The sequence below is a fragment of the Haliotis rufescens genome, unplaced genomic scaffold (genome assembly GCF_023055435.1).
Source record: "Haliotis rufescens isolate VD_foot unplaced genomic scaffold, xgHalRufe1.0.p SCAF_98, whole genome shotgun sequence".
Lineage (NCBI taxonomy): Eukaryota > Metazoa > Mollusca > Gastropoda > Lepetellida > Haliotidae > Haliotis > Haliotis rufescens.
In genome coordinates, this window is record NW_025964392.1 from 683,404 (window position 1) to 705,521 (window position 22,118).

The following is a 22,118-nucleotide window of genomic DNA, read 5'->3' on the forward strand; positions in this document are numbered from 1 at the left end:
TACATCATCACTTCGAGGATCCACTTTCTAAATCTGTAAATTATCGTCTCATCTATTATTCTCTTCCTTTAGGGTATGCTCTTTATGCCCGGGGTATGTCTGTCACTCCTGACTGTCCTCTGTCGTATGGCAATAGAGAACTCTGATCATCTTTTCATCTATTGCCCGTGTGTTGCTGTTTTGTGGGATATCGTTTTGAACTTTTTGGGTCATCTCTCGTTTGGGCTATTGAAAAAAAGTCATGAGGTAATTCGGTTCACTCTAGTGCCGAAAATCCCAAATTCATATCGGAAATCTGTGTGTCTTTATCTCCTGTGTTTGGCAAAGTATTCCATTTGGCTGGTTCGAAATTTGAATAAATTTGAGCACAAAAACTTAAATGGGAATGATATCATGTTGCGTTTTTTGTCATTTCTTAGGACACGTTTCAGGGTTGACTTTTCTCGTTTTTCATTTCCTACCTTTTCTGCTTACTGGCTATCTACTTCTTTATTTTGTTCAGTTGATGCTAATCATAAACTGGTGTTTCACGTCTAATGTGTCTATCTATGGTTGTCATGTCAGTGGTTAGTGTAATTTCATGTTCTCGATGTCCATTTGTACTTTCTATGTCCCTGTTGATTGTCCCCCTGTCCGTTTATGCCTTCGGTGATGTATCAGTAGTCGGTACAAGGCAGCCGGCTTTGTATTAGTCTTGTTCCTGTTAATTAGCGAAAGTTGTATGTCCCACTGTCTCTGTCCCCAGTCCATACTGATGTTGTTACTTTCTTGCGTGTATACTGTGTTCTTATGTGCCTGATTTACTTATGGTTGTTTGGTTTAATTGGTCTCTTCTTTTACTGACTCTCTCTTAGTGCTGCAGGGCCCACAACTGTGATAATTTTAGGCGGCCCTGCAGCAACAGCGCTGTACGCGACTGTACAAAATTCAATTTAGGCAATAAATTTTATAAAAAAGAAAAAAAAAGTATCTTAGCCAAAATCTCCCGGATTGTATATTGTGCTCTGTGCTTTGTTTGTATATTACTGACTCTTTTTCCACAACAGGTCTTCGGGTGGGCATCAACTTACGAGTTGTGTGACCTTCGGGTCTCCCCCCATTACTCCTTCAGTATGGCGTTCTACAACGCTTTGGTTAAGGAGGCCATCCCTGCAGCAGATATGGACACGGAGATGGCGACCAACACTATCCGTGTGGAGACGAAGATCCGTGGATTTAACAAGGAAGATCTACTAGCTGTCCTCAGATCCGAAATTCCGGATTTTCAAGTTCAGAGCCTCAGAGGTATATGGAAAACAGACAGGTATGGTGAGTGGTTTGCCACTTTCAAAGACAGTAACTTTGTTCAAATATTAGACTCAGTCCGTACCATAAAATTGGGAAAGGAACAGTAAACTTCAACGCCTATGACAGACAGGTCATTACACTTAGAGTCCATTGGCTACATGCCACGATCAAAAACCAATTCCTGTCAAGATTTTTTTCAAATTATGGGAAGGTTTTGAGTGTAGACTATGAAACAGAAGATGTTGAAGGTGTTCCAATGTTTACGGGCGTACGTAATGTCACAATGGAAATTGATGAAAGTGCGAAGGAGATCATGCCATACATTGTGAAATTAGGTGGGAAGGCGATGCCCGTCACCATACCCCATAGAGAATCCTTGTGTTAAAAGTGCTATAGAAAAGGTCATACCAGGGCACAATGTGCTGGTGTATGGGGAAGAAATAGATAAAGAGAACAGGAAATGGCTGAAGAAAGGTTAAAAGAAATGAGGGTGAGGGGGGAAAGGGAGAAAAGAGAAAGGGAAGAGAAGGAAAGAGAGGAGATGGAGAGAATGGAGAGAGAAAATATAGATGACAGTGATGACTCATTAAATGACGGTGAGAACACAAAGGAGAGATAAGGTAGGGAGTGTGTGGCACCAACAATCCCAAGATTTTTTTGCAGACATTATTAGTCAAAGTGACTTTCCAAATCGAGAAAGGGGTCGGACACTGCAAAGAAAAGGGAGAAAAAATAGTGGGTCGCCAGGAAATGGGAAAAGACTGTGACAATCGAGTCACGTGTCCCAAAGTGTCTCTGAGGCTGCTCGAGCTGCCATCTTGCCGGCTTCCCAGTCTAGGTCACGGGAATCAAGCATGGCAAGACTAAAAGACACTTAAGTTGGGTTAGTCACCAAAGCCAAAAGAAAACGACCTATGCTACGCCCCTGGACTTCTAGATTGAATTGCGAATCACATTTTTCTCCTTATTATAAGGAGTGCATTTGAGTATAACTTGTTTTAAATTAGTTGTATTTATCCTTTAGAACAAAACATCCAACAAAAATGTATAATTTTGTAACATTCCATTTGGCTGGTTCGAAATTAGAATAAATTTGAGCACAAAAACTTAAATGGGAATATCATGTTGCGTTTTTTGTCATTTCTTAGGACACGTTTCAGGGTTGACTTTTCTTGTTTTTCATTTCCTACCTTTTCTGCTTACTGGCTATCTACTTCTTTATTTTGTTCAGTTGATGCTAATCATAAACTGGTGTTTCACGTCTAATGTGTCTATCTATGGTTGTCATGTCAGTGGTTAGTGTAATTTCATGTTCTCGATGTCCATTTGTACTTTCTATGTCCCTGTTGATTGTCCCCCTGTCCGTTTATGCCTTCGTTGATGTATCAGTAGTCGGTACAAGTCAGCCGGCGTTTGTATTAGTCTTGTTCCTGTTAATAAGTGTTAGTTATATGTCCAACTGTCTCTGTCCCCAGTCCATATTGATGTTGTTACTTTCTTGCTGGTACACTGTGTTCTTATGTGCCTGATTTACTTATGGTTGTTTGGTTTAATTGGTCTCTTCTTTTACTGACTCTCTCTTAGTGCTGCAGGGCCCACAACTGTGATAATTTTAGGCGGCCCTGCAGCAACAGCGCTGTACGCGACTGTACAAAATTCAATTTAGGCAATAAATTTTATAAAAAAGAAAAAAAAAGTATCTTAGCCAAAATCTCCCGGATTGTATATTGTGCTCTGTGCTTTGTTTGTATATTACTGACTCTTTTTCCACAACAGGTCTTCGGGTGGGCATCAACTTACGAGTTGTGTGACCTTCGGGTCTCCCCCCATTACTCCTTCAGTATGGCGTTCTACAACGCTTTGGTTAAGGAGGGCATCCTTGCAGCAGATATGGACACTGAGATGGCGACCAACACTATCCGTGTGGAGACGAAGATCCGTGGATTTAACAAGGAAGATCTACTAGCTGTCTTCAGATCCCAACATCCGGAATTTCAAGTTCAGAGCCTCAGAGGTATATGGAAAACAGACAGATATGGTGAGTGGTTTGCCACTTTCAAAGACAGTAACTTTGTTCAAATATTAGACTCAGTCCGTACCATAAAAATGGGAAAGGAACAGTAAACTTCAACGCCTATGACAGACAGGTCATTACACTTAGAGTCCATTGGCTACATGCCACGATCAAAAACCAATTCCTGTCAAGATTTTTTTCAAATTATGGGAAGGTTTTGAGTGTAGACTATGAAACAGAAGATGTTGAAGGTGTTCCAATTTTTACGGGCGTACGTAACGTGACAATGGAAATTGATGAAAGTGCGAAGGAGATCATGCCATACATTGTGAAATTAGGTGGGAAGGCGATGCTCGTCACCATGCCCCATAGAGAATCCTTGTGTTTAAAGTGCTATAGAAAAGGTCATACCAGGGCACAATGTGCTGGTGTATAGGGCAGAAATAGATTAAGAGAACAGGAAATGGCTGAAGAAAGGTTAAAAGAAATGAGGGTGAGGGGGGAAAGGGAGAAAAGAGAAAGGGAAGAGAAGGAAAGAGAAGGAAAGAGAGGAGATGGAGAGAATGGAAAGAGAAAATATAGATGACAGTGATGATTCATTAGATGACAGTGACAACACAAAGGGGGGGATGGATCATACGGGAGATAAGGTGGGTAGTGTGTGGCACCAACAATCGCAAGATTTTTTTGCAGACAGTATTAGTCAAAGTGACTTTCCAAATCGAGAAAGGGGTCGGTCACTGCAAAGAAAAGGAAAAAAAGGGAGAGTGAGTGAGTGAGTGAGTGAGTTAAGATTTTAAGTCACATCGGCAATATTTCAGCCATATCGTGACTTTCAAAAGTTATATATAATAAATACATGTAAACCATAAAAACCTGTTGACAAGGGACAGTAAAATAACTAGACTTATCACAGATTATTATTTAAAACTAGCAGGGAACCATAAAAATACATCACTAGACAGGACAATACATTATAAAATGGGCTATAGATCGGCAGCAACTGAAGGTAGATCACCATACTGGGGACCATGGGGACTTACAGTACCTTTGCTACCTGCATGGACCCCAGCAGGATTTACATCATCCCTTCAGTTGTTGGCGACGATTAGGGAATGTAGCTGTATTTAAAAGAACATATATTCTACGATTAAAACTATGATAGGAATAACAGACGTCGAATGATATGGACTTACTATGCCCTCTCAGGGGGACAATAATTTTACAGTACTTTAACCCCCGTCAAGGGCACAGCCATTAACAATCTCAGTTCACAATTAGACACTATCAAATTAAGAAACAATTATGTACATCAAAATTTATTTATCAGTTCAATTTCTTTTAAAAAGTTAATTATTAAATGAGACGAAACATTATTAAAAAGATCCATTATTGAAGTTGCACTGAAATATTTATCCCTTGTGATGGAAAAATCAATACAGTCAAGCAGAACATGCTTGACCGTGATTCTCTCATCACAAGGGATACAAAATGGAGGATCCTCGCTTTTTAAAATATATTCGTGTGTATACCTGCTATGGCCAATACGACATCGTCCCATAATGACCTCTTCAAATCTGGACTGACAGCCCAAGTAGGTGTAACCAATATTTGGTTTAATTACATGTAATTTATTGATACCGACTTGGGAGTCCCACTTCTTTTGCATAAGATCACAAATATAAGATCTGATTACAGGTTTAAAATCAGTGTATGGGATAAGAAGTGGTGTCACAGATTTGTTGAGTGCTGCTTTAGCAGCAGCATCAGCCATTGAGTTGCCTTTGATGCCCACATGACTGGGCAACCAACAAAAGACGATGTCGTATTGGCCAGTAGCAAGTTCATTAAATAATTCAATAATTTTGATTAAAAGTGGATGTTGACAGGATACGTTATGGATAGCCTGCAGGCAAGAAAGAGAATCGGAAAATATGATAAATTTCTTATATTTTGACTGTTTACTGATATATTGTAAAGCTATTAAAATGGCATTGGCCTCTGCCGTGAAAATAGAACTATTATCGGGTAATCTGGAGGAGATAGTCCTAGATCCAATGACAGTGGCGCTGGCAACAGCGCCACTATCCTTGGATCCATCAGTAAATATAGATTTGTAAGTATTGTATGTGTTTCTTAATTCATTGTATTTTTGTTGATAAATAAGTGGATTTGTTTCCGATTTCTTTAATTTAGTTAATGTCAGATCCACCTCTGGCTTTACCAACTGCCAAGGTGGAGAAGACAAAAGCTGCGTGGGGGCTATATCTTCAAGAATAATTTGAGCAGCTGAAATATCAGATTGAAGTCTTATTCCAAGTGGGGGTAGAACCGATGATTTGTTTTTATAGAGATTTTCATAAAGGGGTTGAAAAACACAGTCATATGCTGGATTCGAATTATTAGAGCGTAATTTAGAGACATACTGTAAGGATAATTTAATGCGGCGTTGTTTAAGAGATGGCTCATCAGCTTCAACGTACAGACTGTGAATAGGAGAAGTTCGGAAAGATCCAAGACATAGTCTTAGACCTTGATGATGGATAGTATCCAAAAGTTTAAGGTTGCTTTTGCAGGCTCCACCATAGACGATGGAGCCATAATCCAGTTTAGAGCGAATTAGTGTTCTGTATAATTGGAGTAGGGTTTTCTGATCCCCACCCCACTTGGAATTTGAAACAACTTTCAGTAGGTCAAGGGCCTTCAGGCATTTATTTTTCAAATATTTTATATGTGGTAAAAAGGTTAAATGGTGGTCAAAAATAATACCCAGGAATTTAGCCTCTTTTACAACTTTAATCGGAGTGCTATCTAAAACTAACTCAGGGTCTTTATGAGGTTTGTATTTCCTACAAAAGTGTAAACAGTTTGTTTTGGATTTCGAAAATTTAAAACCATTTTCTAAACACCATTTATTTATCTTATTGAGACATAATTGTAATTGTCTTTCGATAGTATGCATGTTTTTACCACGACATGATATGTTAAAGTCATCCACGAATAAAGATCCATCAATGGAGTCACTTAAAACCTTAGAGAGGCTATTTATTTTAATGCTGAACAATGTGACAGACAAAATACTGCCTTGTGGGACACCCTGATCCTGATTATAATGATCAGACAGGGTAGTTCCCACGCGGACTTGAAATTGTCTGTCAGATAAAAACTTGGATATAAATTGAGGCAAACGGCCTCGCAATCCAAAGTCATGTAAGTCTTTTAAAATACCGTGCTTCCATGTAGTGTCGTATGCTTTTTCTAGATCGAAAAAGATAGACACTGCATGTTGCTTATTTACAATGGCATTCTTAACGAATGACTCCAGTCGAACTAAGTGGTCAATGGTACTGCGATTTTTACGGAATCCACATTGGATATTTGTGATTAAGTTATGGGATTCTAAGTACCAGGTTAATCTATTATTGACCATGCGTTCCATGGTTTTGCAAACGCAACTAGTCAATGAAATGGGTCGATAATTGGAAGGATCAGTATGATCACGACCAGGTTTAGGTATGGGAATTACTATAGCATCACGCCATGAAGAAGGAAATTCTCCTGACGTCCAGATTTTATCAAAGATCATCAAGAGGGTTTCTAAACAGGACTGCGGTAAATGTTTTAAGAGTTGATAATGTATATTATCAGACCCTGAAGCAGTGTCATGAGCTTGCCCAAGGGCAGTATTGAGTTCATGAATGGAAAAGATTTCATTGTAATCCTCGCCATTATCTGAATTAAAATTTATAGGTTTCTTTTCTTGCTGCTTTTGATATTTTTGGAATTTAGGGGCATAGTTCGAGGAGGAAGAATGTTGAGCCAGAGTTTCACCAAGTTTATTAGCAATATCTGAAGTATCGGTTAATAAGTCATTCCCAGTTTTAAGGTGGTGAACACCAAATTTAGAACCCTTACCTTTAATTTTCTTAATCATGTTCCATACCTTAGATATCGGCGTACGTGAATTTATCTTGGAGACATAATTTTGCCAAGACTGACGCTTGTTTTGTTTAAAAGTACGCCTTGCCTTAGCGTTTAATATTTTAAATTTATTTAAATTGTGGACCATAGGATGGCGACGGAAATATTGTTCAGCTTTTTTCCTTGCCTTCCTAGCTAGTTTGCAATCATTGCTGAACCACGGTTTACGTATGTGAGGATTTGAAGAGGACTTCGGAATACATTCATCAGCTATTTGAATTAGTTTATCGGAAAAAAGTTTTATAGGATCAGAAACATCAATAAAACCATCAGGTTTTAGATGATTAGTGCAAAGGGTTGCATATAAAGCCCAGTTTGCCTTAGTAAAATTCCATCGTGATGACGGAGAAACATCAGATGGTGTCACAGATTGTAAAATGGTAGGAAAATGGTCGCTTCCGCATAGGTCATTGTGGACTGACCATTCAAATTCCTGAAGTAAATTGGAATCTACAACTGACAGGTCTAAACAAGAGTAAGTGCCAGTTGCAGGATGTAGATAGGTGTGAGTACCATCATTGAAAATACACAAATCATTATTCAAGAGAAAATCCTCAAGTATCTTTCCTTTATTATTAGTGTCATTACTACCCCAAAGAGGGTTATGGCCATTCAAATCTCCCATGATAACACATGGCTTAGGGAGTTGGTCATATAGTGCTTGAATATCAGACTGTCGAAGAGAGAACGACGGTGGTACATACAATGAACATAATGTAAAAACAATATTTAATGTTACACGTACCGCAACAGCCTGAAGAGGGGTAATGAGAGGAACAGGACTGTGAATGACGTCCTGCCTCACTATAACAGAAGATCCCCCAGTTGCTCTATCCCCTGGAGGGGAAAAGCAATGGTATGAATCATACTGTCTTATATCAAATTTATCAGTAGTTTTAAGGAAAGTTTCTTGTAAACAAAATGCAGATGGTTTGAAATCCTGAATTAATAGCTGAAGATCAGTGAAATTGTGCCGAAGTCCTCTACAATTCCATTGGATTAGATTAGGAGAGCAACTCATGGAGGCTCAATTGGAGAACGTGAGCGTGGGGAAGGTCCTCTACGCTGTAGTGGCAGCGATGGGGAGACCTCCATCTCAAGAGGTTCAAAGCTGTTGTGAACCTCTATAGGGATTGGTAAAGACTCCTTAATATGCTTAAGGGCCTTAGCTTCTTTTCGTTTCTGCTGTTTTCTTTCTTTAGTGGTTAAACGTTTCGTTGCAATGATTTGATCTGTCTTAATATCTGGCACAGGTTCAGCATCTTGCATAGAATCAGTATCTGGCTCAGGGCCTGGTTTAGGTAGGTCAGCTGGTTGAGACTGAGGGGGAGATGGTATAACAGTCTGTGTTGCAGCGGATGTTGTCATCTCAGAAAGAGAGTAGAGCATAGTTTGCTGATCCGTGACCCAGCTAATAGCTGTCTGACATGAAGTATTCACCTTTTTGATGGCAGAAGAAACTGTGGCATAGTATGACCTTGAGGAAGGAGTATTGGGAGCTTGGTCTGCTACCAATTTCTTGGCCTCAGAAAACGAAATGTTGTTTGTGTACTTTAATTTCACAATTTTAGATTCTCTGTCAAAGACAGGACATAACTTGGAGTAGGACATGTGCTCACCGTTGCAGTTTGCACACTTGATATCATTGGTGCAATCGATATTGTCATGTTTGCCACTGCAGCGGGAGCAAATTGGATCGTGAGTGCAAGATTTGGCCCCATGTCCAAAATGTTGACACTTAAAACAACGGAGTGGATTTGGAATATATATATCCACTCCGATGTTAAAATATCCAGCTTTGATGGATGTCGGAAGTTTTGACAGTGAAAAGGTCAAAAGATAAGTAGTGGTATTGATTATTCTGCCATTATCTTTCCGGGTGAATCGTTTTACGGAAGTCACCCCTTGAGATTTCAGTTCCACCTCAATCTCATCCTCTGACATGTCAGACAGACAATTAGCCCGATCACGAACAATGCCCCTACATGAATTAAGAGACTTGTGCACAGAGACAACTATCTCAGTATCCGCAAAATGATGTGCATTTAGCAGATTTAGAGACTGCTGTCTCCTTGCACACTCTATCAAAAGAGAACCAGACCGTAAACGAGTGACGTTCTTCACATCACCACATATTCCTTGTATAGAGTTAGAAACAACAAAAGGATTGATCTTGAGTGGTTGGCCATGAAACCTTCCACAACCAGAAATCGAGGCCATGAATCTACATTAGGAACACAAGTTTCATCATCAGAAGATGAAACTGTATCTGTGTCAACGTGTCTTCTCTTATTTTTGAAACGAGAACCAGTGTTTTGTGGGGAAGCCATGATGAAAGAAAACAGATTCGACAACCCTGCTCCCCACCCGCCATGGAGTGTCAACAAGGACAGTATTGCAGTGGAAGCCAACTACATACACTAGGGTTACAGGGGTGCTATACTCAAGCAATACCAACACAGGTAGCTAATAATGTCAAACAGAATAAGAGTAAGGTTGGTTCTGCCCAATACAAATATCTGATGACAATCAGAACCTGGAGGTCAATAATGCCAGATTGGCCCATGAGCCACCGCCTTCTGGCATAGGACTCTAGGCAAAGTTGTGATATGTGCAGAACGCGATAATATGCCATATATACTGCATGATATACTAATATAATCAAAATTGACATTTACCATGCACAGGGCACGGCATGACCAGCCGATTGATAGAACCGGGCCCATTCTACCACCCGTCTAGGTGAAGTAAGGGTCAAAGTGGTGTGTTGGGCAAAAGGAACACTTGTTCCTGGCTCCAATGCCCTCAACCACCAGAATCCCGTCCTCCACCGACACAGGGGCGCAACCCACGGCAAACAGGTTGCCCACTTTGGTCGCCTCTTACGACCAGCAATGGGGTGCTGTGGAAATATTCTACCCCGGTTCCACACGGGGGAAGAGCTATTAGCGTTACCCAGCACTCACCACGAGGAGGTTGCTCTTCACGAGTGCCAAAAAAAAAAAAAAAAAGGGAGAAAAAATAATGGGTCGCCAGGAAATGGGAAAAGACTGTGACAATCGAGTCACGTGTCCCAAAGTGTCTCTGAGGCTGCTCGAGCTGCCATCTTGCCGGCTTCCCAGTCTAGGTCGCGGGAATCAAGCATGGCAAGACTAAATAAAAGACACTTAAGTTGGGTTAGTCACCAAAGCCAAAAGAAAACGACCTATGCTACGCCCCTGGACTTCGAGATTGAATTGCGAATCACATTTTTCTCCTTATTATATGGAGTGCATTTCAGTATAACTCGTTTTAAATTAGTTGTTTTTATCCTTTAGAACAAAACATCCAACAAAGATGTATAATTTTGTAACAATTAATTGTAATGGGCTTATTGATCAGCAGACTAAAATTAATAAATTGTAAAAATTGTTCAATTAAGGCATTGATTTTCTATTTCTTCAGAAGACTCACATATATAATTTGAATTTAGCAAAATTGTATGAATCTAAATTTCAGGGAAAAGGGTTTTGGGCATTTGGTACCAATGTCAGTAGAGGAGTTGGTATAATAATTAATTCAAGAGTTGATTTTAAGGTAGAGGAATTTAATTTCGATATAGAAGGAAGATATTTTGTAATAGATGGAAAAAAGATAAATGAAACAAAAATGAGATTAATAAATATTTATGCACCTAATGTTGGTGCTGACAGAGTCACATTCTTTCAAGACATATCTAAATATTTAGTAACTAACAAATTAATGGTTTTGGGGGGTGATTTTAACTGTATTTATAATTTGAAATTTGATAAGATAGGAGGTAATAGAACAAGCAATCAACAAGGGGCTAATATTATTGACAAGTGGGTCTCCGCTTTTTCCATAACTGACATTTTCTGTTCTTTATTTCCAGATAAGGTGGCGGTTACCTGGCGTAATTCTACTGGTGTTGGGTCCCGGCTTGACCGGTTCTATCTCTCCTCCAACCTCCTATCTGCTGTCGACTCTACGACAATTACCCCATGCTGTTTTTCTGATCACGATTACGTAGCGGTAAGTCTTAGAGATTTTGAAGTCATAAATTTTGGGCCATCATATTGGAAATGTAATAACTCTATTTTGGATATAGCTTTTAAAATATTATTTGCATCATTTTGCAACAGTAACATTCCTGCTTTAAAAAAAATAACTCTAGATTGGTGGGACGATTTTCAAATTAATATACAGAATTTTATTAAACTTATACTCAAAGTGCGTAATGAATCTAGGTCAGCCCACCACAAAAAAATAGAATTCCAATATAAAAATTTATGTCATGCTGAATCTTGCCGTCCTGGGTTGTGTATAGATCAAATTGTTGAAATTAACAAAACTAATTAAAGACTTGGAATTAAACAAATTTTATGGCTACCTTATCCGATCTAAGGCTAAGGAGTTAGAATTAGGGGAAAAACCTTCTAGTTATTTTTTTCCGTAAGGAAGTAAAGAGAGGACAATTAAAATCAACTAATGCTATTTTGGACTCTTCTGGAAAAATAGTAAAAACCTCTCAGGATATCATGGGTGTTTTCGTTTAAATACTATTCAGAACTTTTGGCAGCCGATCCCATTGATGAAGAAATTAGCAAAGAAATTAGCAATGAATTTCTTGATGATTTACCTGTTTTGGACTATGCTGTTTCAGACTCACTAGAAGGTGATATTATAAAATACGAAATTTTAGGCGCCCTTAAGACAATGGGGACTGATATCACCAGGTCCAGACTGTCTTACCAAGGAGTTTTATGTGTTTACTTTTGATGTTCTTGGTGATGTCTTACTGACGGCTCTTTGCCTAATTCGTCAGAAAGATCTTTTATTACTCTTCTATGTAAGGATGTCAAAAATGCCACTAATGTACGTAATTGGCACCAAATATCTTTACTAAACGTCGATGTAAAAATGATTTCCAAATTATTATGCGATCGTTTGGGCAATGTCATAGGTGAAGTGGTCCATCAAGATCAGACTTGTGCTGTTCCCGGAAGGTCTATTCATGATAATTGCCATTTACATCGTAATGTGCTTGATTATGTGGAGGAAAAAAATCTCCCATGTGCCTTTATTAGTTTAGATCAAGAGAAAGCCTTTGATCGAGTTTCTCACCAGTTTTTGTTAAAAGTTTTGGACGCTTTTGGCTTCGGTGCAAATTTAAAAAAATGGGTCAAAATTTTATACACGGACATATTATCGCTGGAACCTCTTCTTCATAAAATTCGGAAAGACTTGTCTATTAAAGGGTTACAACTTCCAGGCACTGATGATTCAGCTAAAATCTCTGCCTTTGCTGATGATGGTCTTGGTTTTTCTACAACAGACGCTTCAATAAAAAAAATTTTTGATAAATATTATTCTTTCGGAAGGGCGTCTGGGTCTAAATTAAATATGTCAAAAACAAAGGGAATATTCATTGGTAAATGGAAATCAAGATCTGATCACCCGTTCGGAATATCTTGGATTGACCAGTCAAAAATTGTTGGAATTGTAATAGGTAGAGAGGTCAGTAATGATGATCAATTTCATTCCGTGATTACAAAATTCCGCACTGTTCAGAAAATGTGTAAAGGGCGTTCAGTGTCTATTTTGGGGGAAACAGTGCTGTGCAATGTTCTTCTTGGCCTATCAAAATTATGGTACCGTGGAGCAGTATCCATAGTTTCTAATCATTATGTTGACCTCTTCAAGAGGGAAACTTTTCGATTTATTTGGCAGTCCACTGCTGAGCCTATTAGGCGCTCCGTTTTATACACATCTATTTTGGGCACTCGTGGTGAGTGCTGGGTAGCGCTAATAGCTCTTCCCCCGTGTGGAACCGGGGCAGAATATTTCCACAGCACCCCATTGCTGGTCGTAAAAGGCGACCAAAGTGGGCAGCCCGTTTGCCGTGGGTTGCGTCCCTGTGTCGGCGGAGGACGGGAGTCTGGTGGTTGAGGGCACTGGTTCCAGGAATAGCGTTCCTTTGCCCAATACACCACTTCGACCCTAACTTCGCCTAGACGGGTGGTAAGATGGGCCCGGTCTTATCAATCGGCTGGTCATGCCAAGCCCTGAGCACCTTACTTTTATTGCTCTACAACTTTTTGGCTTGGGCTTGTGATCTGTTATTGACTTGCCTTGACTTTGTTGTACTTTTATCATTATACATGGATTTTCACTTTACATTAAAATTCAAAATTTGGCTAGATGCTAGTGCCAGAAGGCGGTGACTCATGGGCCAAACTGGTGGAACCTTCTGCTTGTGTATATCATCTCTATATCCCTAGTGTCTGTCTGTCGGATATCCACAGACTTTAAGACACTGCCCTTGTTGGCACTCGGTGGCGGGTGGGGACTAGGGATGACGAAACTCTACAAACAAGCATGGATAATGAAACCCCACAAAAACAATCCAAACGTCCACTTGATACTGATGATGAACAGCGTCCGTCGAATTCCATCGATTACTGGCCACGTTTCCTTGTTCTTGAGACTCTTGTTCAATTACCTCTAAAGTTGAATCCATTTGCAGTATCCAAGGGTGTTCATGGAATTACAGGAGACGTAAAAAACATTAAACGCTTGCGATCAGGCTCTCTTTTAGTTGAATGTAACAAAAGACAACAAGCCCTTAATCTCCTGTCAACCAAGATGTTCGTCGGCATCCCGATTACAGTCACTCCGCACAGGACACTCAACACCAGTTAAGGGTATTGTTAGAGATTGGGATCGGCTGTTTGCTGATATGAAAGAAATTGACATCGTTTCTGAAATGAAGGACCAAGGTGTAATTTTTGTGAGGATCTGTTCAATAAAAAGTCATCTCTTATTCCACCACTAGGAATCAGAATTAAACCTTTCGTCTCTGCTGCAGGAATTGAGCTCCAGAATATATCTCCTTTCCGTCTGCTTTCTTCTCCTTGGCAATTAGTAAAACCACAGGTGGATCTTACCTTATCTAAACTAAAGAAATCTGACACCAACCAACTAAAATATCAACAAGAATATAATCAGTTACGAAGCGAATATAACATTTACAAATCAATATTTACAGATGGATCCAAGGATGGAGGTGCTGTTGCCAGCGCCACCGTCATTGGATCGAGAACTATATCAACTAGATTACCAGATGACTTCAATTTTTACAGCTGAATCACAGGCCATTTTAACTGCTCTAGAATATATAAATAAACAATCTAAACATAAGGAATTCGTTATTTTTTCGGACTCCTTATCATGTCTTCAGGCAATAAAAAATACTTCGTGTCAACATCCAATTTTAGCATGGTGATCTACCTTCAGAAGCTGGCGAACTATAGCCCTTTTTTATATTGTACCGTAATTTATAGTGCTATCTTTTTTATAGTTGTATGCTAGTTTTAAATAATAAACTGTGATATTCTAATAATTTTACTGTCCATCGATGACAGGTTTTAATTTAGTTAAAAATGTATGTATTAAAAATGTAACATTTCTCGTCACGATATGGCTGAAATATTGCCGATGTGACGTAAAGCATTAACTCACTCAAATCAATTTTGGAGGGGGGTCTTGTTGTGATACATATCAAGTCGAAATTACAGTCGTTTCAGTTAAAACATATACACAAACTTGTTAATGGATGCTCAGCAAAGTTGACGTTTTTTGCAAAATATTGGTTAGGATTATCCTTAAGGCAATATAACCTTACTTTTCTATCTCTTCGCATTCCTCATGCTGAAACCACTTCTGTTTTCTATCAAAACTGTTTCAGATCCGTAAAGTTATTTGAATCTGTTGTTTCGGACCCCTTGGCAGATATGAAATCCAAAAGTACTAAACAATTTTATGATTGTTTGCTTAAAAAGGTAACAGTGAGTGAGTGAGTGAGTATGGTTTTACGCCGCTTTTAGCAATATTCCAGCAATATCACGGCGGGGGACACCAGAAATGGGCTTCACACATTGTACCCATGTCGGGATTCGAACCCGGGTCTTCGGCGTGACGAGCGAACGCTTTAACCACTAGGCTACCCGACCGCCCCAAAAGGTAACAGAGAACGTCTTTATCCACAAATCAACTTAAGGCTTGTTTGGAGTAACTTACATTATCATTTTATGGATAATCTTCCAAAAACTATGAATTTTCGTCTCATCTATAATGCTCTACCTCTTGGCTTTATTCTTCATACCCGTGGTATGGCCGTTTCTCCTGACTGCATTCTCTGTCACTCTGGGCTTGAAACATCTGATCATCTTTTTGTATCCTGTCCTATTGTCAATGTCTTGTGGGATATTGTTTTTCCTTGGTTGGATTATCTATCATGTGGCTTAATAAAGAAAACACATGCAATTATTAAGTTTGGCCTCCTGCCAAAAATTCCCAATTAGTCCAAATTTGCCGTTTGTTTTTACCTTTTATCTTCAGCTAAATACGTGATTTGGTTGGTGAGAAACCTGAACAAATTTGAACACAAACGGCTAAAAGGAAACGATATTGTTTCACGTTTCTTGTCACTCCTTAAAACTCGTATTCATGTTGACTTCTTTAGACTTTCAGCTTCTTCTTTCGGTGTGTATTGGCTGTCTTCCCCCTTTTTCTGTAAATTAAATGCTGATAACACTCTTCTAACACAATGCCTTAAATGTACACTAATATTTCTCTGTATAATATATGTATTTTATTTTAGCAAAATGTATTACATCCTCAAGAAATATATTATAGAATAAATTAAAACAAATGTCCATTATTATGCTATGTCCCAATGATTGACCCCACATGACGATACAGTCACTATTATCATTATAATACCATTATTATTATTGTTAAATATCAACAATAATTTTACTACTTATATTCTATCATGTACATTATTATGATAAGCCCCACTGATTGACCCCAGTTGCCCATTTTTTTTATAACTACAGCTATTATAATTATTTTTATCACTATTATCATTCTTCCATGCATAATCAGCGTCATCAGTATGAAATAAAGTAAGAAATTGCACATGTACATCGCTATGTTATGACCCAACGACTGAACCCAACTGGCCCCCATAGGATGTTATAATTATAAATAAAGCATAAAGTTGATATGTGTCCATTATTATTCTAGGTCCCATGTGTACATATGTATATATTGATAATATTGACTCACTCTCAAGTGCTACTCTGTAGAATTTCGATGTTAGGGCCATCATCCCTCCAACTGTGATATTGACATTTTTAATGGGATGATGGACTCATTGCTGTCCAAATGTGTCATTTTCTTTGTTCTTTTCCTGTGAATAAATGGATTATTAAAAAAAAGAAAAAGAATCTGTTCTTGTCAGCTGAATATCTGATACGTCTCCTAATGGAGACATCGATATTAAACTGATTTTTAGAATGGAATGAGGTGCCACGGGGCTCGCACCGCCCTCATCACGGGTTGACCCGGTATTGACCCGGTATTGCAGTACCTCCGGGAATGGCCCACCATTCTCAGCTTTGCCTACATCTTCACATTCGTCTTATTTTGCACTGCCGCTCCGTTTTTTCTCAATAGATACTCTATTTTATTACTTCGAAACCTTAGAAATATACATTTTCACACACGCAGCTCTTCCTTTAACAACACAAACCCGTACACGTTTGTAAAAGTAGCATTGCTGGACACCTTAAGTATCTTTACCTTTAGTTTATTTAATACATTGGGGCAATTCGGACGGGATTGTCACTCTCACCCACGCGCGACTGTCAAAGTCGGGCCAAAGCTAATTCAAGCTGGCCTGTCTGTCTCCCCGACTCCACTCATTAAGTCCTAATGTCGCGGCCGGTATTCACGTTGGACTGGGACGCTGCAGGACGTTTACACAACGTCTGGCCATGTTTTATCGGCGCACTCTTTTATACATAGGAAAATGGGCCTATTTACTCCATTTTTACATTGATCAAAGACGCTGAATATCTTCACAAACGTCTTGCAGTCGGGTGTCGCACTCGTGTGCTGTCAACATTTTTACTGATTTGTGCATGTAATATTGCTGGCTAAGGATTTTAAGCGCTTCATGTAAATAAAAAGCACCTTAATGGTATGTTGTGTCAGTAGATGTATTTTGCCGGCAACCGGCATCGCTTCTCGGCCTTTTGGCTAAGATCAAAGTGTAGTATCTTACCCAAAATTCGGATGTGATCCTCTCCTATGGAGTCTCTACTCTTATTGTTGCATAGATGCGATTGCCACTAACTTTTAACTTGCGCTCTTTTACCAGGTCTACGTGAGGCATCAACTACTCAGTAGTTGTGTGATCATGAGTGGTCACCTCACCTTCTCCCTTCATGGCGTATACGGCAGCTGAGAATCATAGGCCCATCCGAGATCATGACATCGACGTGGAATCTGCTTACCGGACGGTCCGGGTTTACTACACAGGCAAGGTATGCTCTCTTCAGGACTTAACAGATGTGTTGAAAACTGCCATTCCAGGATTTAAGTGAGTGAGTTACTATTTAAAGTCACAGCAGCAATATTTCAGCCATATAGTGACTAAATCAAGTTATATATTAATACATAGTGACAATAAAATCTGTCGACAAAGGACAGTAAAAACACCAGACTATCACAGATGTAGATTGTAAAACTAGCATATCAGAATAAAATTCATAACAATTCAGAACAGTACACAATAAAAATGGGCTTTAGATCACCAATAGCCAAAGGTAGGTCACCATACTAGGTACCATGGGGACTTACGATACTTCTGCTACCTACATGGTAACCCAGCAGGATTTACACCATCGCTCTGGCTACTGGTGATTGTCAGCAAGTTTAAGCCAAATGAGTTAAAAACAACAAGAATTCTACGATTAAAAACATGGAAAATGAAAAATACTTTGAATGAAATAGGACTTATGTACCCTCACAGGGGGACAATTATTTTACGCTACTTCAACCCCCTTTGAAGGTACAGCCACTAACAATCTAAGTTATATAATCATTTTACCAAATTAAAAGCGCATACTTTTTACAATACATATCAATATTTATCAATCAATTCTATTTCTTTTAAAAAAGCAATAATTAAATGAGAACTTACCTTAAAAAATTCCTTCATAGATGAAACCTGGAAATAATTGTCCCTTGTGATGGAAAAATCAACACAGTTAAGCAGGACATGCTTGACTGTGATTCTCTCATCACAAGGGATACAAAATGGAGGATCCTCACCTTTTAACAAATATTCATGAGTATAACGAGAATGGCCAATACGACATCGCCTTAATACGACTTCTTCAAATCTGGACTGACAGCCCAAGTAGGTATAACCGATATCTGCTTTAATTGCATGTAATTTATTTATACCCACTTGAGTGTCCCACTTCTTCTGCATTAGGTCTTTGATATAGGATCTAATAACAGGTTTATAGTCACTGTATGGTAGGAGAAGTGGTGTCACAGATTTGTTGAGAGCTGCCTTTGCTGCAGCATCAGCCATAGTGTTACCCGTGATTCCAACATGACTGGGCAACCAGCAAAAGACGATGTCGTATTGGCCAGTAGCAAGGTCATTATACAATTCTAAAATATCTAAAATGAATTGATGATGTGAAGAGCTAGATTTGATTGCCTGTAGACACGATAATGAATCTGAAAAGATGATGAACCGTTTACAACTGTACTGTTTTTGGATATATTCCAAAGCAGTTAATATTGCTTTGGCTTCAGCGGTGAAAATTGAGCTATGGTCTGGTAAACGAGATGAGACGGTTTTGGATCCAATGACAGCAGCACTGGAGACGGTGCTGCCGTCCTTGGATCCATCTGTAAAAATGGAACGGTGGGATTCGTATTTAGCTCTAACTTGTAAATATTCTTGCTGATATTCTAATTGATTGGTGTCTTGTTTTGTAAATTGTGTAAGAGTCAAGTCCACCTCCGGTCTGATAAGTTGCCAAGGAGGGGTAGACAGAAGCCTGAAAGGAGAAATATTATCTAAATCAATTTGTGCAGCTGTAATGTGGGGTTTAATCCGAATGCCTAGTGGTGGGACCAGCTTAGTCTTACTATGAAAAAGGTCTTCGTAAAGGGGTTGAAATATACAGTTATATGCAGGGTTTAACGGGTTAGAACGTAATTTTGCAATATATTGAAGCGATAATTTGATACGCCGCTGCTTTAACGATGGTTCATCAGCTTCTACATATAAACTATCTACAGGAGACGTTCGAAATGCGCCAAGACATAGTCTTAGGCCCTGATGGTGAATGGAATCTAATTTTTGTAAATTGCTCTTACAGGCTCCACCATAAACGATGGAGCCATAATCTAATTTAGAGCGGATCAGAGACCTATACAAGTGTAGGAGAGTTGACTGATCACCTCCCCACTTCGTGTTGGCAACAACTTTCAACAAATCTAGAGCCTTCAGGCATTTAGTTTTAAGATAGTTAATATGCGGCTTAAAAGTTAAATGGTGATCGAAAATTAGACACAGGAACTTGGCCTCTTCTACAACCTTGATAGGTGTGCCATGTAAAAATAGTTCTGGATCTTTGTGGTGCTTGTATTTCCTATAAAAATGAATACAATTGGTCTTAGCTTTTGAAAACCTAAAACCATTTTCAAGACACCATTTTTCGATTTTGTTGAGACATAGCTGTAACTGTCTCTCGATGGTACGCATATTTTTTCCACGACATGAAATATTAAAATCGTCCACAAAAAGTGAACCATCAATGGAATCATTTAAAACTTTTGACAAACTGTTAATTTTTATACTGAATAAAGTGACAGACAAAATACTGCCTTGTGGGACACCCTGATCCTGATTATAATGATCAGACAGGGTTGTACCCACTCGGACTTGAAATTGCCTGTCTGTTAAAAACTGGGATATAAAATGAGGCAGACGGCCTCTTAATCCAAAATCATGAAGATCTTTTAAAATACCATGTTTCCATGTTGTATCGTAAGCTTTTTCTAAATCGAAAAAGATCGATACAGCATGTTGTCTATTTACAATGGAATTTTTAATGAACGATTCTAAACGCACTAAATGATCGATAGTACTTCTGTTCTTCCGGAAACCACATTGTATATTGGTAAGAAGATTATTTGTTTCCAAGTACCACACTAATCGATTAATTACCATGCGTTCCATCGTTTTACAAACACAGCTAGTTAGGGAGATAGGTCGGTAATTTGATGGATCAGAATGATCCCGCCCAGGTTTGGGTATTGGTATAACAATGGCATTATGCCATGAAGGTGGAAACGTCCCAGATGTCCAAATGTCATCAAATATAGTCAACAAAGTTTCAAGGCATGATTCAGGCAAGTGTTTCAGTAGCTGATAATGAATATTATCAGCGCCTGCTGCTGTATCATGAGCTTGCCCTAAGGCAGTATATAGCTCATGTAGTGAAAATACCTCATTGTAATCTTCACCATTATCAGATGTAAAATTTACTTTTTTCTTTTCCTGTTGGAGCTGATATTTTTGAAATTCAGGAACGTAATTTGATGAAGACGAATGTTGAGATAACGTTTTCCCAAGGCTATTGGCAATATCAGACTTATTCGTTAGCAAAGTATCGCCATCCTTTAGATGGTTTACTGTAGAATTTGATCACTTGCCTTTGATCTTTTTGATCATGTTCCATACCTTGGACATTGGGGTACGAGAGTTAATTTTTGAGACATAATTCTGCCAGGATTGACGTTTATTTTGTTTGAATAGACGTCTCGCCTTAGCATTTGAAATTTTGACGATGTTCAAGTTATGGACAGTGGGATGTTTACGGAAGTATTTCTCCGCCTTCTTACGACATTTCCTAGCGTGTTTGCAAGTGTCATCAAACCACGGTTTACGAACACGTGGGTTGATCGAGGACTTAGGTATTGATTCATCAGCAATTTCATTCAGTAGATCTGAGAACAACTGAATCGGGTCAGTAACATTCTGAAAAGACGTAGATAGTAATTTATCATTGCAAAAAGATTGAAATAAAAGCCAATCAGCCTTCCCAAAATTCCATCGAGGTGAAGGTGGATCATCAGCGGGATTAATTGGTTTAAGCACCGTGGGGAAATGGTCACTCCCACATAGGTCATCATGGACGGACCATGAGAATTCATTCAACAAAACTGAATCCGTCAAAGACAGATCTAATGATGAATACGTACCAGTTGCAGGGTGTAAGTAGGTGTCCGAGTCATCGTTAAAGATGCAGAGGTCATTATCAGAAACAAAATCCTCGATGACTTTACCCTTTTGATTAATGATAGAACCTCCCCATAAAGGATTATGCCTATTTAGATCACCCATGATGAGACAGGGCTTTGGGAGCTGGTCGTACAGTTTTTGTAGATCATTACGCTGAAGATTCGAGGATGGAGGAATGTATAAGGAGCAAAGTGTGAAGGCAATATGCAGTGTAAGTCTAACTGCAACTGCTTGCAAATTTGTGTCAAGCGGAACAGGACTGTGAACAACGCCCCTCCGCACCAAAATAGAAGCTCCTCCAGTAGCTTTATCTCCCGGAGGAGAGAAGGAATGATACGAATTATACTGCCTTAAATCAAATTTGTCGGTTGTTTTAAGGTACGTTTCTTGTAAAGAAATTGCTGATGGACAAATATCCGTTGATAATAATTGCAGTTCGTTAAAATTGTGCCTAAGTCCTCGGCAATTCCATTGAATTAGATTCGAATGATTCATGGTGGTTCTACCGGAGATCGTTCACGTAAACGTGAAGAGGAGTCACCACTGTTGTGGTGTGAAGATGGGGTGACATCCATCTCAAGAGGCTCAAAGTAATTGTGAACATCTACAGATGTTTCAGTGAGAGTAGGGATCATAGTAGAAATTTTCTTGTTT

General features: G+C 39.0%; 2 pseudogenes; both read left to right on the forward strand.

Annotated features, from left to right (window-relative positions):
• Positions 1 to 16,518: 16,518 nt before the first annotated feature.
• On the forward strand, positions 16,519 to 16,740 carry LOC124120774 (annotated as a pseudogene).
• Positions 16,741 to 17,369: 629 nt separating this feature from the next.
• On the forward strand, positions 17,370 to 17,490 carry LOC124120782 (annotated as a pseudogene).
• Positions 17,491 to 22,118: the final 4,628 nt, after the last annotated feature.